The following is an 18,972-nucleotide window of genomic DNA, read 5'->3' as shown; positions in this document are numbered from 1 at the left end:
TACATCCACAGTTTTTGACCAGAATTGCTCCTAGGGTTGCCAGGCACACCCCCTGGGAGACTTTGGGGCAACTGCATGGGAAAAAGTATATCATTGATGTCATGTCTAGCTAAAACCTGGAAGAGATGTCACTGACCCTCTAGGATTTTGATGATCTGCATGTGTCAGAGACCCAGTCTGGGTCCCCCTGGGTTATTGCTCCTGGTTCCCTGCTTGGAACCCCTTAACAACTCCCCAAACTGTGAGTTCTTGAGGTTTGATGCACACAAGAAAACCAGACCTTGTAAAAACATATAAAGGTTTATTAAATCATTAAAAGAGTTCACGATGCAGTACAATCTCTATAGCTTAGCAACAAGAAAACAAAGAAGCTAACTTTTCTATCTAATAAACTGAGTACCTGGGTATTAGATGGCAAATCTTCTTGCAACATAAAATCCAAGAAGTAGCATAAAACCATTCTATACATTGTAGTTCATTATATCAAAGAATAACATACAAAGCACACTAGCATGCTGTTAGCATAACTCTCTCTAGCCTATATCCTTCTTATAACTTTCTACCCTATGGCATCAGGTGGTCTGTTGGGTCTAACAAGAAATCTTCTTCTCAGGAACTTTCCAGAGGATGTTGGCAACTGCTCCTAATCCCCCCTCCCATCTAGTTATACAACTGAGCAGGGGTTCTCACAGTTGGTCCTAATTGCTTCATTTCTGCCTCCAGTCTTGAAGGTGATAATGATGATAGTTGCAGGAAGGCTCAGATCATGAACACCTGAAAGCAGACTTGGCCTTCTAGTATTCATGTTAACCTTTGAGGTAACCCTTGAGGGAAATTAGGGTGCTTTGCCTCAAAGTATGGTAAAACAATAGAGACCAGAAAATCCTAGTGCATCAATGATGTTACTTCTGGGTTTTAGCCAGAAGTAATGTCAACACTGTCCTCCCCTCTCCCCATTTTCTCCAGCTGCTCATTTGACCACCAGTGGGGGAAAAAGGTGCTTTGGCCAGGTATGTCCACTGAAAGTGGGCAAATGGCACCGCATCCCTCTATCTACCATGTTGTATGACAAAGCAACCAATATTGCCTGCAGATGGCTTAGAAACAACATTCTGCGTTTGAGCACATAACAGGCTCTCCTAATTGAGATGAAGAGTACAGCTCTTCATCATAAATCAAGGCCACACTACATTCAGGCCTAGCACTAGACAACAGTCCCATCTCGGTGAGGTACTCAAAGCAATGAACAGCATGTTGTACCAGTCTTATCAGACTCTGCAGTAAAAATCTGAAGGAAGCTGTCGTGCCTTGTCCTTCCCATTTTAGATTTTTAATATTTCTCTCCTCACCCCAGCCCACTGCTAGCTCAGGCCATATAACATAGCTGCCTATAAAGACAAATGATTTAACGTGGCAGCAGAGGTGAAGGAAGAGCTGTGTAAGCCAACAGAGCTAGGCTGATGTATAAAAACAACTCCATGGCTCATAAACTCAGGCTTATTATTAGCAGGCTGAGTTAGATCACACGGTGTCAGATGGTGAGTTTGAGAGTCATTGCACTTAATTCCTCTTTCCTTTCTACACAGGGAAAAATGCATTGATAGCAAGTTTCTTTATGTTACGTTAAAAAGAGAGAAATGTGCTTTGAAAAGTTAAGTATTAATGCATTAGCTCGAAAGAATGTTGGGTTCCAACAAGGGGTACGCAGCAAAAAAAAAAATTAAAATAAAAAGATTGGTATTTGAAGTTGAAAAATATCAGTATTCCTGGTTTCCCAGGTTCCGGGTATTTTTCAGGGTTCTGATACTTTTTGGTTCCGTTATCCTCTATGGGGAATCATTTCAGGGGGCTGGGGGGTGTTTTTAAAGACACTGCTACCAAAATTGCAGGGGAGCTGCTGGTACCTGTTCTTTAACCAGTTTGGGGTAGTGGTTAAGTGTGCGGACTCTCATCTGGGAGAACCGGGTTTGATTCCCCACTCCTCCACTTGCACCTGCTGATGTGACCTTGGGTCAGTCACAAGCTCTGGCACAGCTGTATCTGAAAGAGCAGTTTGCGTCAGAGTTCTCTCAGCCCCACCCACCTACCTCACAGGGTCTCTGTTGTAAGGAGGGGAAGGGAAAGGAGTTTGTAAGCCACTCTGAGACTCCAAGTGAAGGGCGGGGTATAAATCCAATCTCCTCTTCTCTCTTCTCTTCTTTGTCCTCCATTGTTTCCTATCGAGGAAAAAAAGGGCATTTAAAAATGTAAAAACTGAGAATCTCCCCATAGGCAGGCTAAGTGAAGGGCGGGGTATAAATCCAATCTCCTCTTCTCTCTTCTCTTCTTAAATAACTTCCAAATTTCAAGTCAGTTGAGCCAAGAGTTCCTATTCTGTGGGCCCCTGAACAAGGTGACTCCCACAGTTCTCCATTGTTTCCTATCGAGGAAAAAAAGAGCATTTAAAATGTAAAAACTGAGAATCTCCCCATAGGAAGGCTATGGCAAGCTATTGCTAAACTGAACCAATATAAAACCAAAGAATCTGAACCTATGTGCCACCTGAGAATCTGAAACTATGTAAAAACCTAAGAATCCGAAACTATAAAAATGCAAGAATCTTGACCTTTGTAAATTGCAAGACTCTCAAGGTAAACTCCAAGAATCCACTCCCCTGCTAACAAGCCAACTCCGACAAAGAATGAACATTTAAGAAGCAACACGAACACTTGAAACTGGCAGAATCTTACCTAAAGCAGCCTGGCAAGGTGACACCAAGCCTTAGGAGGTACAGAAACACGGGGCGGGGGGTGGACCTGGGAGGCTGCAAATGCTGCCTCACGATATTTTAATCCCGAATATTTCTGGGATTTTTCATGACCCATTTTTGGATATCCCGAAAATCTCGATTATACCTGAAGAATATTGATAAGGTATTTTTTGGATATATATTTGGCTTGGTTATATCTGAGTGCACATCTGTAGTTGCAACACCACTGAGGCAGTTTGGTGGGAAGAGAAGAGATATAAGCAAATTTGTTACCTTTTTTCTGGAGTGACTTGTGTACCTTTTAATAGTTGTGTGACAGGCAGAACAAGTGTGGCTTTTCAGTATGGTTATGAGGTAAAGTGTCACCCGCTGAATTTCTGCTTGTCACAGTTGTTAAACCACGTGCAAGGGTTGCCAGGAGAAAACACAGAGATGTAAGTTTCACATATGGGGTATAAACCGGCTTGCTTGCAGATTTTGTGGCCTGTCAAAGCAAGGACTTTTAAGCTTATATTTTGTTGCTTTTCAATAAGTTTGGGTGACGTGTTGCAGTTAAGACATGGCTTCATAAAATAAGCCTCTAACCCTGTCTGAACATGGAAAGGAAAAGCTTGCCTGATTTATGGGGGGAAAGCCTTAAGCTGTGGGTGACATTAGCAGTGAAAATGTCAAGCTCAGGAGTAGGTAGTAGGTAAGCATGCTGTAATTTCACTATACTTAATCTTATGGAACAATAACCAAGGCTTGTGCATTTCTACTGAGGCGAAGGCCTGCCTGCTGTGCTCTTCATGCAGAGGTCTCTTCAAAGAGCCTTGTCTTGATGGCATAGTTTGGTGTTGTGACTTGCAGTGCCAGACACCACATTGCAGTTCTGTGCAGCACAAACTGTCTGCTACATGTTCCTGGTGGAGGCTGGCAGTAGTATAGAGATGTTCCACATTATGATGAATTATGACCTGGAGTGTGGCTCTGTACACTACGGGGGGGCTCTGCCCTGTGGGGATGTGACATGGAGGCCTGAAATAGGTTGAGCAGGGTTGGATTCCCAAGTGGAATTTTGTTGTTGTTGTTAGGTCGCACAGTCGAGTCCGAATCTTCGCGACCCCATGGACCAGCTCCCACCAGGCCCTCCTGTCTTCCGCCGTCCTCTGAAGTTGGCTCAATTTCATGTTCGTTGCATCGATGACACTGTCTAACCATCTCATCCTTTGCCGTCCCGTCTTCTTTGACCTTCAATCTTGCCCAGCATCAGGGTCTTCTTCAGGGAGTGGAATTTTACAAGATATTAAAAGACTAATTAGCTCAATCTCTAGCAGACATTTCTAGTAATATCTAATCAACAGGGCTCAGGCATGAGGTTCCTTCACCCTGCATTGGACCATTGGTCCATTACAGTCAGTATTGTCTATTCAGGCTGGGAGTGGCTTTTCAGAGTCTCGGGTCTTTCGTATCAGCAAGAATTGTAGTACCACCCAAACTAGAAAGGCATGGTATCCACGTGGGTTCATGAACACTGATATTCCTCCTGAATCATAATGTACAAACGTTTACCTCAATATCAACTACTAAACAATACCATGTATCAGTATATTAACTGCAGTCAAAATGAATGTATCCTTCACTGGGATACAGTGGACAATTATATATGTTATCAGTTATGGAAAAGGCAAAATATATTTCAGTTTCCAATCTTATCATTAGATTTGGAGAAGGCATTTGAGCAACTGAGGTCCTGTTCACGCTTGCCGGGAAACGTGGGGGGAGGGAGGCGTGGCTGTTTGCGGCAGCGCACTTTGACCTGTCCAGATGCGATCAGATGGGAATCGGGTTTCAGTTCATCAGCGCGCATTTCCGGCACACCTCAACACAGTGAGAGGAGCTGCTGGATGTCCGTCAGCGGCCCGTTGCAAGCGTTAGCTATTGCACATTCGCCGGTAGCTTTTAACTGCGGATCTTCGTCCAGATGCGACGGACTAGCAATGGGTGCGCGATGCCTGCCAGATGTGCCCATTTTATCGCGCCCTTGATCCACCTGGCATCCATAAGTATCCCACGGAAACTTCTACGTGTGATCGGAGCCTGAAAGAACCTGTTAAATATATTTTTAAATCATGAAATTGAGTCCCGGTGCCCTCTGTATGGTGATCATATTTTATAAATCCTTGTTAATACAAATAAAAGTGAATCCGGAGCCTGAAAGAACCTGTTAAATCCACCTGGCATCCATAAGTATCCCACGGAAACTTCTACGTGTGATCGGAGCCTGAAAGAACCTGTTAAATATGTATTTTAAATCATGAAATTGAGTCCTGGTGCCCTCTGTATGGTGGTCATATTTTATAAATCCTTGTTAGTACAAATAAAAGTTAATATTGTAGGTCACAAGATTTTCTGCTTCAGAAAGGAATTTCCCTTGTCTTTTGCTCTTCCTCTAACTCCCCTTTGCCAGAGGTCAGAATACTGATATTAGTGCAGCAAAAACAGGCAATATGCACTGTGAAGTCAGTCTCTTTGTACATGATGTAATGTGGTACCTTTCTGAATCAGAGGAGACAATAACCAGCTCAGCAATGTGGGAAAGCAAAAGGTTTCAAAACTGTCCAGTCAAAATCAGAAATTCTGACTCAACCCTTATCATACCAAGATTTTAATGATATTTAATTTTAAAATATAAATGTGTTACGTTCACCGGAAAGCACCTGGGGCATCAATTTCTTCAAATGTGTGGCCTAGTTTGAAATAATTATGAAAGGTCAATCCTGACCATTAAAAAAAGGCTTCAAAGAATGGAAAGGGAGAAACTTTTCATGACTAATGAGAGCAAAGTAAATTAAATGGTAATCTTTCCAAAATTTCCTCTTTTCTACTTTGTCCCATCCTCGCCATATACTACAGCTCCAGACCTGTGCAGCTATTATCCGACATAGGTCCTGCAACCCCTGGAATTAACTTTCCTAGTATCAAATGGAATTGCTTGGGGAGAGGGGGAACATGGAAAAGATTTTTTGACAGAGTTACTAAAATGGTTGACTCTGGCAATGCTGTGGATATAGTAGATCTGGATTTCAGTAAAGCATTTGACAAAGTTTCTCATGATATCCTTGAGGATAAGATGGTTAAGTGTGGACTGGATGGTGCAACCGTTGGATGGATTCATGGTTGGTTGAAAAATCGTACCCAACAAGTGCTCGTAAATGGCTCTGCGTCTACGTGGAGGGAAGTCTCGAATGGAGTGCCGCAGGGCTCAGTCCTAGACCCGGTGTTGTTCAATGTTTTTTATAAATGACCTGGAGGAAGACATAGAGGGGATGCTTATCAAATTTGCAGATGACACGAAGCTGGGTGGGATTGCTAATTCTGAAGAAGAGAGAGTCAGGATTCAAAATGATCTAGATAGGTTGGAACAGTGGGCTGAGACAAGTAAAAAGAATTTCAATAGAGATAAGTGCAAAGTCCTACACTTAGGAACAAAAAATCAAAGGCACAGATGTAGAATGGGAGGGACTTGTCTTGACAGCAGCACATGTGAAAGGGATCTAGGTGTTCTGGCTGATCACAAGCTAAACATGAGCCTGCAGTGTGATGTGGCTGCAAAGAAAGCTAATGCAATCTTAGGATGCATTAACAGAAGCATTGTGTCCAGATCACGGGAGGTGGTCGTTCCACTCTATTCTGCTATCGTCAGGCCTCACCTGGAGTCCTATGTCCAGTTTTGGGCACCACATTTTAGGAAAGATGTTGACAAGCTCGAGTGTGTCCAGAAGAGGGCAACGAAGATGGTGAGAGGGTTGGAATCCAAGTCTTATGAGGAAAGGCTGAAAGAGTTGGGTCTGTTTAGCCTGGGAAAGAGAAGGCTTAGAGGAGACATGATTGCAGTCTTCAAGTATTTGAAGGGCTGTCATGTAGAAGACGGAGCAGATCTATTCTCTCTTGCTCTGGATTGCAAGACTAGATCTAATGGGTGGAAATTACAAGGGAGTTGTTACCTGCTAAATATCAGGAGAAACTTCCTAACTGTAAGAGTGGTTGAGCAGTAGAACAGACTGCCTCGGGAGGGGGTGGATGCTCCTTCGCTGGACGTTTTCAAGCAGAGGCTGGATGACCATCTTTTGGGTATGTTGCAGGGCTGTCTTTTGGCTATGCTCCTGCAGAGTGCAGGGGGTTGGACTAGATGACCTGCAAGGTCCCTTCCAACTCTAACATTCTATGATTCTGTGATTTGTACCTGTCAGCTCCTTTCTGCTGACAGATCACTGGATCCAGATTTATAAGAAAGCTTCAAGACTCTTCTCCCATAGCAGATTCTCAGATTTGCAATTTCACACCCGGTGTTAAGGGAAAAAGCCAATACACCTCCATCCGTGGTGTTCTTCACTTGTGTTCACTTGTGTTGCATTGTCAAATATGCCAATAAACAAGAGACATTTCTCATTGCTATTTTTAAGCTGTGCAGCAGATTGGTCGTTTTATTCTGTTTGTACATTCCACTTTTAATTGACTTGCCACTTCTGCCTCGTGAAGCTTATCTTTGCTATCTTAATTGCTTACATGCACTCCTGCAAGGAGTTTTGTAAATGTCAGTTGGCTTGTTTGGCCTAGCAGCTCTGCTCCGGAAAGATTATTTGAAGTGCTAAGAATATTTTGTTGGGCATCTTACAGAATGATGCCCATTTTTACAGCATCTCAGATGAACCTGGATTGCTTTGGATGAACATTACGGTTTGTGGATGTTATGTATAGAACAGAACATATTTTCATATGTGGAGGTACCTAGCCAAGCTAGCAGTTCGAAAGCAAGAAATTGCAAGTAGATAAATAGGTACCACTTCAGTGGGAAGGTAACAGCGTTCCATGCGCCTTGGTGTTTAGTCATGCCGGCCACATGATCACGGAAACATCTTCGGACAGCGCTGGTTCCGCGGCTTTGAAACGGAGATGAGCACCGCAACCTAGAGTCGGATTCGACTGGCTTTCAAGCAAGGGAACCTTTACCTTTTTACCTTACACTGCAGTATCTCATTGGTTCATCTAGCTCAGTACTGTCTGCTCTGGCTAGCAGGAGCTCTTCAAGGTCCTGGGCAGACAAAGAGATTTCTCCCAATACCTGCTATCTCAGGTGTTTTAACGGGAGATGCCAGGGATTGAGCCTAGGGCATTTGGCATATAAAGCATGTGCTATACTACTGAACCACAGCACTCTCCACAGACCATTCACTTTCCATCCAACTCATAAAGATATGTTAGATATAAGCAGGGGTCATTTCCTGCAGGAGCGCACAGGAGCAGAGCTCCGGCAGTAAAGAGCCCAGGGGGCGGGCACATGCAACAAGCCCCGCCCCCTGCTCCCAGCAGCCTTCAGTCAGAGCAAGAAGCAGCCAGGTAAGTTGCAGAGCCCCCTCATAGCTAGCAATCCAAAACAGTCCAGTGGCAGCTTTAAGATCAAGTTTTATTCAGGTACAAGCTCTCCCCCCTCTGTGAGAGCGAATTGGTGTGGGGGAAACCCCCCCCCCCCAATGGCTAGCAATCCAAAACAGTCCAGTGGAGCCTGAGTGGTGGGTGTTGCCTTCTGACACACGTCCGTTGATGTCAGGGGGTGTGGCATATGCAAATAAGTTATGCTAATGAGTTATGCTAATGAGCTCCTGCACCTCTTTTTCTATGAAATGACCCCTGGATATAAGCAGGGTTTTTTTTGTGTGTGGTGGTACACACTGATACTGTAAACGGAGGGGGGGGGCACCGGGGGGGGTTTCTCCCAAGTCCTAAGGGGAGAATTGGTGGAAATTGGTGCCAACTTTTGGTATGAGTGCTGGGACTGTAAAACACATAAACAAACAAAAAAATAACTGTGTATAAGGCAAGTTGTGTTGTGTACCACAATGCTTAAAACTCCAGTTATTCTTTATTATTCTTACGCAGTGAAACAAATTCATTACATGGCATAGGGGGTAAACGGAAGCCAATTTCAAGTCTCAGAGACGGTGATTATAAACAATGAAACGTCAAGAAATCTTGTTTCTCCTGATAACGAAGTCCATGGTAATTAGCTCAAGAGAAAGAATATTAACCCAGATAAGGGAACATCCATTCCTACAGACCGAAGACTGTTCCCGGTGGGAGAATTTCCATGAATGTTTGTGAGAGCCGGCCTGGAATTGAGATATAGCAGAGGCCTGGCTAGTACAACTACTTAGATAGGTGGGCTTTTCATTAGGTGAAACGAAGCGTGTCTGTTCACCCTGACTAAACGGAGCTTGTAAAGGATAAAGGAATCACTTGCTCACATGCCGTATCCTATCTTATGTGGGGAAGCAACCCAAATGATCGGATCTCAGTGTACAGACAGGAGAGAGCAATTCCCTTCTCTTGCTTGGCTCAGGATATGCAGTGGAGCCACTAAAAAAAGTGGCAGAATAACATAAAGGGGAGGGAGGAGGAATGATGATGGTTGGCACCGAATGAAATATGCTATTCCCATCTAGCTCTGCATAAGCAGTAAAAGAGGACATAAAGAAGTTTTCAGTGGTTCGGTGTGAGGCAAGGCTCATAATATAAAAACAAACCATAACATTTTAGAGGCTGCTAAAATAAAGGCTGCAATACCACAAAAAAGAGAGAGCAGATAGATTCATGGGAACATCTTTAATGTGAGGACTTCTTTCCCCTCTCCCCGCGCACATGCTTATGTAACAAAACACTCAAGCTTATTTTAAAGCACGAGTATCCCAATTTATTTTCTTGGAGTAGTGATTCTGAATCGCTTCTTTCTTTTTAAGGGCAAGGCAATTAGATTCAGGTTTATTTGGTCTCTTTCCTCTCCCTTTCAATCTAAATTAATAGGGATAAATGGGTGGGCTGAGTATCTGGCCCGGCTTTGTTGCTAAAGGGCTGTAGGCTTTTTAAACTCCCAGCGGTGCTGAAAGAAAGGCAGGTTTAGAAATGTTCATAATATATGAACAAGCTATCACTTTGTTCTTTGATTTGCAAAATTGTGGCCTTTGCAAAGTCAGACAGTATGAAAGCGACAGGTTAAGGCTTTGCTTTTGCTTCTGTGGGCTGATTTGTGTGTTATGCACCAACCGATCTGGGGCCGAGGACGGACTGGCAGTTTGAAGCACGAGGGAGTCGTGGCAAAAAAGAACCAGAACAACTTGTTCCGGGTATTCCTGGTCACACTGCACCGACTGATGCGGGACCATACCGGGGAGGAGGCGCAAGGGAGCGTTCGCACTGTTGACCTGCCCCTGGTGGAGGCACGGCTGTAAGGCGCGGCTTTCTTTTTGGTAATCCAGTGATATGCGCTTATGCACATAAGAAATTTTGGCTTTCACACTTCCGGGAAGTGGGATGAATGTGCTCTCCAGGGTTTGCTACCACTTTCACCTGGTATTTTTTAAACTCGGGAGGGAAGCGTTACAAGACGGGTTGAGTACGGCTGGGGAATGCCGGACAGCTCTGCCTGTGTGAACTGTTTGTGAAACATTTCTGGCACATGCCTATATTGGGGGAAACTGCCAGTCTGAAATCAGCCTGGGTGTGCCCCAAAATGTACACTCCACATGGAATTGCACCCAGTTCCACCTTCCTTACAAGGATTGTCTATGGTACATATTTTGCAAACATAAATTTATGACATTCACCGTTTACATTTCTAGACATATATTCACACCTTGTGAACATGTCTCTAATGTGCAAAACAGTCCTGCGGTTTGAGAACCGATAACAAAAGTAAGAATGATCATATGCAGGACTTGGCTTGAAACCTTGCAGGAATACTGTGGGTTGGCTCTAGTGGAGAAGCTCACAAAGTCGATCTTTCCTTTCCCCTTTTCTTCTACCAGGAGCTTGGTGCTTGTCCCAGAAATTCTCTCTGAGGGCCAGGGAGCTTTCAAGAACAAAATAAACTATAGTATGAAGGGATGCGGTGTGGAGAGGGAATGGAGGAGGCTTTGTCTGATTCCTTCTCACTGCAGCCAACCTGTAAAGGTAAAGGTTCCCTTGCTCGAAAGCCAGTCGAATCTGACTCTAGGGTTGCGGTGCTTATCTCCATTTCAAAGCCGAAGAGCCAGCGCTGTCTGAAGACGTTTCCGTGGTCATGTGGCCAGCATGACTAAACACCAAGGTGCACGGAACGCTGTTACCTTCCCACTGAAGTGGTCCCTATTTATCTACTTGCAATTTCTTGCTTTCGAACTGCTAGGTTGGCAGGAGCTGGAACTAGAGACGGGAGCTCACTCCGTCATGCGGCACCTCGGGTCTCGAACTGCTGAACTACCGACCTTCCACAGCCTGCAGTTCAGCGTCTTAACCACTTGAGCCACCGCAGCTGTACTGTAGTGCATATTATTCTTAAGGTTCCCCTGGCCCTCTGAGAAGATTACTGATGAAAGGAGAAGATGGAGAAAGATCCACTGCACTGACTCCTCCTGCAAGTATTTCTGCTGAATCCATCCCACCATGATTTGGTGTATATTGCATGTGTGAACGGAGTATAAACATCATCGACTGATGAAAATTATGGTCTTCCCTATCACGAAAATAGAACGCTTAGTGTTTTTTCTTTATACTATTTTTTCTTAAGTTGTTTAAAAGCTGAGGGCTGTTTTGTGCATTACCTTTGACTACTGATATACACATGTAACACATACACATTTAATGGTTGCTCCCTTGAGCAGTGAAACGTCTGAGGAGGGAATGCGCATAGTACAGCAGTTCTACTTCCATGAGCAGAAGTTTCCAGTTCATGAACTCAGTTTTCAGAAACTGGTTTTGGATACTGTGTGCATGATCATTCATGAGCTAACTCCTCACATCAGTAGATCACAGTTACGATCAGGTAAATGTGTGGATTGACAACCAAAGGTAACATGTGAATTGGCCTCTTCTCAATAAATCATCAAACCCAGAAGCTGGGACTGAAGTTCAGGCATAGTGAATGGGCAAGAAGAGAAGCTGACCTCATCACAGTAATTTCCCAGACCACCCTGTTAGTTTGTTTTCATCAGTGCATTTCTTTTCCAGTGCCAAATGTAGGATGAAAGGAACAGTTCAGCTAGTGATGTGCAGCTAAAAAAAAAATCAACAAAAACAATTTTAAAAGGAAGTAATCGAAGAGGAGACCAGGCGAGCCAGTATGAAGCCCAAGACAGGCACTCAAAAAAAAAATTATAAAAGGAAAAAGTCCCAGGAATCTTCAAATGCTGGTTCCCAATATTCCTGGTTAATCCCAAACATTTCCAGAATTTTTTGGGACCCATTTATTAGTATTCAGGAAAATCCCAGATACCAGGAGATCTGGATATCTCTGAAAAATACCAATAAGATATTTTTGGATACATATTTGACTTGGGTATATCCCAATGCACAGGGCTTTTTTTGTAGAAAAAGCCCAGCAGGAACTCATTTAGCATAATAGGCCACACCCAACAGCATGAATGCATTAGCATATCAGGCCACGCCCTGACAGTGCAGCTCATTAGCATATTAGGCCACACCCCCACGTTACCAGAAGTGTGGTCATCCAGCCACACCCACCTTTTGCTTCTTATTCTGTTGACCTTGTTTGTTGTCAAAACCTAGGGCTTTTTTTGTAGCAGGAACCCTTTGCATGTTAGGCCACACACCCCTAATGTAGCCAATCCTAATGAATTTCTGCTGTTGGGTGTGGCCTATTATGCTAATGAGTTCCTACTGGGCGTGGCCAACTCAGGAGCCAGCCGGAACTCCGTTCCTGTGCGTTTCTGCCCAAAAATAGCCCTGCCAATGCACATCCTAAACTCAGGTCAGTTCTTCTGAAGGGTGTCAGAAGAACAAATAAAGGTGATGAAAGACGATGTTTTAGTACTAATGGACAAATTAAATACCAACAGATCACTGGGTTCAGATGGTATACACCCAAATGTGAAAATTTTGATATACCAAAAAACATGCAACTTGTTGGTAAAATTGGCCTTTGTTCCAGAGCTTTGAAAGGTAGAACATGTAACATCAGTTTTTAAAAAGGAATCCAGAGAAGGTGCTGGAAAATACAGGTCAGTCCGCTTAATGTCTTTTCTAGGTAAATTGGTAGAAACTGTTACTAAAGAAAGAATTATTAAGCAGGTACAGGACCAAGACCTAGTGAAGAAGAATCAGCATGGCTTCTGTAATGAGAAGTCCTTCCTCACCACCCTTTTGACGTTCTTTGAGCGTTCCCAAGCATGTGGACAAGGGTGATGCCATAGACACGATACAGATTTCCAAACAACTTTCAACACTGAAGCCCCCCCAATAAAATTAGCAGTCATTGGACCAGGAGGTTGGGTCCTTTTGTGGATCAGAACCTGGTTAAGTGACAGGAAGCAGAGGCTAGGCATAAAGTTCTCTCTCACAATGGGGTTCCACAGCTATCAGTATTGGGACTGATGCTATTTAATTAGTTCATAAATTACCTGAAATTGTGAGTGAACAGCCAAGTAGCCATGTGGGGACAACGGCAGTTATCCAGGATAGCGCAAACCAAGGCGACTTCGGAAATGCTCCAAAAGGGTCTCTTCAAATTGGGGGAATGGGAGCAGTATTGCAAATGAGATCTAATGTGGTTACAAGTAAAAGTATGCATATTGAGGCAACAAGTCCTCACTTTAAAGATACACTGATGGGATCTGAACTGGTGAAGGCTGATGGGAAAAGAGATCTTATATTTCTGGGGGATAGCTCGATAAAAGCATCGACTTAATATGCAGTGTCAGGATAAAAGGCCAGTTCTATGTCATCCTATCTTGATGCCCTTGTATAGAACATTTGGAATATTGTGTACCATTTTGGTCTCTGTAAATCAGAAAGGTCAGGGCTTCTTTTTTTGGCCTCATAGGCTCATACTATCATTGCTGGTGGGAATGTCCCAAGATATATCCTTTTTGGTGTGATGCTATCAGTCAAATTGATGAGATTACTCTACTCATTCCTGAATTGGCTCTTCTTAATCTTATGGATCCGATCGTTGGAACAGCAGCTCTTAAAGAGCTCATCTCGATTTTACTAGCTGCGGCAAGAACAACAATAGCATCGGTTTGGAAATCCATCACCCCTCCAACTCTCCAGGCTTGGCACAATAAAATTTGGGACCGATTCATTCTAGCGAAAATCACAAATATTATTCAACTTTCAAATAGGGATTCATCCTCTGCGTCCTCATGCTTTGAATCCATTTGGTTCTGGTTAATTCAGTATATATTGGATAAGAATGTACTTCCAGCTAATGCTTCTTAGCTTTCTTGGATATGTTCCTGATCTAAATCTGGTTCATAGGGTTGTTTGGGTCTCTTATAGCGAACAGGTTTCATTGCAGTTATAAATATTTCCTTATTGTGCTTAGTATATTTACATGATTGTGGTGCATAGGAAACTCCTGAGTGTTTTGGATGGCGGTAAATTCTTATGTAGGGGCTGTGGTGGCTCAAGTGGTTAAGACAATGACCTGCAGGTTGGTAGTTCGGCAGTTCAAGACCCAAGTGCCGCATGACGGAGTGAGCTCCCATCTCTGGTCCCAGCTCCTGCCAACCTAGAAGTTCGAAAGCAAGAAATTGCAAGTAGATAAATAGGTACCGCTTCGGTGGGAAGGTAACAGCGTTCTGTGCGCCTTGGCATCTAGTCATGCCAGCCACATGAGCACAGAAACGTCTTCAGACAGTGCTGGCTCTTCGGATTAGAAACGGAGATGAGCACTGCACCCCTAGAGTTGGATTCGACTGGCTTTCGAGCAAGGGAAGCCTTTACCCTTTACCTTTTTACAGTCTTATGTAATCAAAAAATGTTCTTGAAGGTTTTTGTTGTTTTTTACTCTTTCTGCGGCTCAAATGTTGGTTCTGCAAATTATTTTATTATTGCTATTTGTTGAAGCTTCTTAAAAAAGGGGGGAAAGAAAAAAGAAAAAGAGGTGCCGGAACTCTAAAGAGGGAAATGAAGTTTTCGATCTGTATACTGAAAACTCAGGAACTTTTCTTTTTCAGGCTTCTAACAAAGATTTATTTGCAAATTGTGTATGCATAATATGTCAGACCAGAAGGAATCGAAGAAGACTCAGAGAGGGAGCTTCCTTGGTTGGTTCCTTGGCTCGGCGGCACAACAAGCCATCATTTTATCTGTACCAAATAATCTATTTGTTCTTGTTGCAGCTCAGCATTTTCAACAGCAGCAGCAACAACACAAAAACCCCACCCAACCTACAAGGACTACTTTTAAGCAATGTCCCCTCTAAGCTGTGGAGTCTTGCAAGCAGAAATTCTACTCTGTGAGCTACTGGCCTTAAAGTTGTGAGCGAGCGATTTGGCTGTTGCATAAATTAATTTGCTCTGGAGCCCTCCTTCCTGAGCTGAGACAAAAATGTGTGAGCCGGAGGCTGAAAAACTGTGAGCTAGCTCACACCAACTCAGCTTAGAGGGAGCACTGCTTTTAAGGGCTTTAATTTTAAACCAAGTCCCAAAGCTGTTGTGAGCAATGTTCCCTCTGAGCTGTAGAGTCTTGTGAGCAAAAATTCTGCTTTGTGAGCTACTGGTATTAAAGTTGTGAGCAAGCGATTTGGCTACTGCATAAATTAGTTGGCTCTGGAGCCCTCCTTTCTGAGCTAAGATGAAAATGTGTGATCCAGAGGTTAAGAAAATGTGAGCTAGCTCACACTAACTCAGCTTAGAGGGAACACTGGTTGTGAGAGCCGTGTTTTCCCATCAGCTTGGACTTACCATTACTCTTTCCAGACTGTCTTAGAAGGCGCACTTCGCTCGATCCTTAAGATGCAGTTTGTCTTAGAGAGAACGTCAAGTGACTCAATGTCAGATGATGTTTTCCAAAAGAAAGGGTTCTGAGTTAGTCATCTCTGGGAATTCTCGTACCACTTCAGAACGATGCTGGCAGGAATGAAAGCGTCCGACGGGTTGGGAGTCATCTGGGCTTGAGTGACAGTAAATGAAGAAGCAAAGTTATAAAAATTGTCTAGCATCTTTTGCATGGACTCGGTGAATGAATTGACTGATGATACAGCGGCGCTCACCGTGGGGGTTTGCTGAGCCAGGAGCTCCAGCAGCTCCACGGAAATCCCAACCTGGGCTACTGATGGCGTTTGAGGGTTCTTCATGGCTCCAAAGGGACGCTGGCTGCCTTGCCCAATTTTTGGCTGGACATTTTGAAGACGGCACTCGGTTTCTCACTTGTAACAAAGACTATGCAGCTGCCACACCACCATCCCGTTCTTGTCGGGAAAGCAGAAGTAGACCCACCCGCCCATGCCCTCAGGAAAAGGCACGGTCCCCAGCATGAAGACCACCACATGGCCGATGCTCTCGTAGTCGGGCAAGTCAGACACAAACTTGACTTGCAGTGTCTGCAGCACAGCTGTCTGCACCAGCCTCCCGGCCGCCAAGCAGCCAAACACAGCACCACTCCCTCAAGGCCTCTCGCGGTGGGTTTTTCCAGGCGGCTACCCAAAACCTCAGGAACTTTTTAATATTTTTAAAAGAATTTTGTCAAAGAGGTTCTGGAACTCTTTTCCGGCATGCTCCCCCCCAGAAAAAAGCCCTGATTGTAGCACTAGAAAAGCCACAGGGAAGTGCAATGAGCTCTCTCAGCCCCACCTACCTCCCAGGGTGTCTGTTGTGGGGAGGGGAAGGGAAAGGAGTTTGTAAACTGCTCTGAGACTCTAAGTGAAGGGCGGGGTATAAATCCAGTTTCTCCTCCTCCTCCTCCTTGCTATGAAGTTCAGCCACTAAACTCAGGTCAGCCACTTTCTCCTCGCCTATTATTATTTACTATTTCCATTAATAGCCTGGTGAAGGTTCTCTAGTTCCAGCTCCTGCCAACCTAGCAGTTTGAAAGCAAGAAATTGCAAGTAGATAAATAGGTACCACTTCGGTGGGAAGGTAACAGCGTTCCGTGCGCCTTGGTGTTTAGTCATGCCGGCCACATCACCACGGAAATGTCTCTGGACAGCGCTGGCTCTTCGGCTTTGAAGCGGAGATGAGCACCGCAACCCTAGAGTCGGACTCGACTGGCTTTCGAGCCAGGGAACCTTTACCTTTACCTTTTACCTGTTTTTTTCTAAAGTAAAACCTCAGTATTCAGGTTAAATTGCCGTGTTGGCACTTTGCAATAAATAAGTGGGTTTTGGGTCGCAGTTTGGGCACTCAGTCTCTAAAAGGTTTGCCATCACTGGGCTAAGTAGTTGGCGGCTTTCTGAGTTCTGGGGGGGAAATCAGTAAGTTCTAAGAAAAATGAATGATTGAGGTTTTAACAATTATGATGGGGTGAAGGTAATTCACACTTTTTCTTCTCTCCTCATACTAGAACTGTTGGAACCCAATGAAGAAGAGAAGAGGAAATTGGATTTATAACCAATGTTCCCTCTAAGCTATGGAGTCCTGTGAGCAAAAATTCTACTCTGTGAGCTACTGGCATTAAAGTAGTGAGCAAGCAATTTGGCTACTGCATAAATTAGTTTGCTCTGGAGCCATCCTTCCTGAGCTAAGACAAAAATGTGTGAGCTGGAGGCTAAAAAAACTGTGAGCTAGCTCACACTAACTCAGCTTAGAGGGAACACTGTTTATAGCCCCTCCTTCACTCAGAGTCTCAGAGTGGCTTACAAACTCCTTTCCCTTTCCCTCCCCACAACAGACACCCTGTGAGGTAGGGGGGGGGGCTGAGAGCTCTGACAGAAACTGCCCTTTCAAGGATAGCTCTGACAGAACTATGGCCTGCCCAAGGTCATCCAGCAGGTGCAAGTGGAGGAGTGGGGAATCAAACCCGGTTCTCCCAGATTAGAGTCCGCCCTTAACCACTATGAAATTGATGAGCTTTAGATTCAGGACAGACAAAAGAAAGTATTCTTCACTCAAAGAGTAATTTACTTGTGGAATTCCCTGCCATGGGATATAGTAATTGGCAGTAGTTTACTTTGCTCTAAAAGTGAATTAGAGAAATTCATGGAGGATAGGATGATCAATGGGTGTGAGCTCCAGTAACTAAATGGAACCTCCATGCTCCAAGGTAGGAACTATCTGAATATTGATCCCGCTGAACAGCAGCAGTGAGAGGCGTCTGCCTCCGTGTCCTGCTTGTGAAACTTCCAGAAGCATCTAGTTGACAACTATGTGATGCTGGGCTCAATGCAACGTTTGTCTGATTGAGTATGGCTGCCCTTATGTTCTCTTATGTTGTTCTTCCTCTTTACTTAAAAGGCACACAGGATCTTACCTTTAACCAGTCCTGAACAGTCATGTATACAGGTATGTTTTTTCACTGTAATTAAGTATGAAGAGACTTGTACTCTTCATGCAGTGAAAATTGCACTGTATTGCTACATTCACATAAAAAGGAGTCACCATCAAGAAGTATTTGACAATAGTACATTTGTTTAGGAGTTCCAGTGTATGAATGGACAGAGATTATTATTATTATACATTCAGTTTATACCCCGCTCGAACCCCCCAAGGGGTCTCTGAGCGGCTTACATATTTCATTATCCCTATCTATGGGCACACATATGGTCAGGGGTGGGGTAGGAACAACAGCTGTTTCTCTCTATGTAAAAGCAATGTTTAATTAAAGGTATAACAATTTTGATTGAAATGGAAATCGACAACTTATTTTGTACTCAGGATAACTGGCTAATACAAACATTTGTTACATGTTAACAAAATAAGGGACACATTGGATTGGACCTGGCTGATAATTTCCGTTGATGGATGGGGTAGTGATTTTTGCCAGTTCCCCCTTCTGTGTAGGTTTTTTCAAGCATTTCCTGCTCTCTGTAAATAAAATCAGAGGACTGGAAGCCATACAATAAAGCCCATGTTTTGGCATCCATACTTGCCTGGGAAGACAGCCTTCTATTCTGTCTTTCAGACTCACAGGTTAAGCACAGTGGCACAGTTTTCCATGGTGAGTTCGGAGTCATTCGGATATTACTCTTACCATGGAGACTAGAACAACGCAAATTTTCTCTTCCCATAATCCATGTTTGTGGAGAAACTGGCAATGTGACAGTCCCACCTCATACAGTAAAATGTTCTCAGCAATATAGCTGGAAGTCATTTGGGAAGTTTGCCCAACAGGGATGCTGATTTCATGTCGTGAATGAATGAAATCCTGAACCAGCTCTCTTCTCTATGGTGGGGTGCCTCTCTGTGTGATGACCGTGTGGTAAGCTTTTATGGTCCATGTTAGATCGCCACTAACAAAGATCCGGAGAATGA

General features: G+C 43.9%; 1 pseudogene; it reads right to left on the bottom strand.

Moving 5' to 3' along the window:
• Positions 1 to 15,470: 15,470 nt before the first annotated feature.
• LOC107114839 lies at positions 15,471 to 18,657 on the bottom strand (annotated as a pseudogene).
• Positions 18,658 to 18,972: the final 315 nt, after the last annotated feature.

This window comes from Gekko japonicus, unplaced genomic scaffold (genome assembly GCF_001447785.1).
Source record: "Gekko japonicus isolate JY-2015 unplaced genomic scaffold, Gekko_japonicus_V1.1 scaffold1866, whole genome shotgun sequence".
Lineage (NCBI taxonomy): Eukaryota > Metazoa > Chordata > Lepidosauria > Squamata > Gekkonidae > Gekko > Gekko japonicus.
The sequence above is the reverse complement of the archived record's forward strand: the minus strand, read 5'-3'. Positions and strand labels throughout refer to the sequence as shown.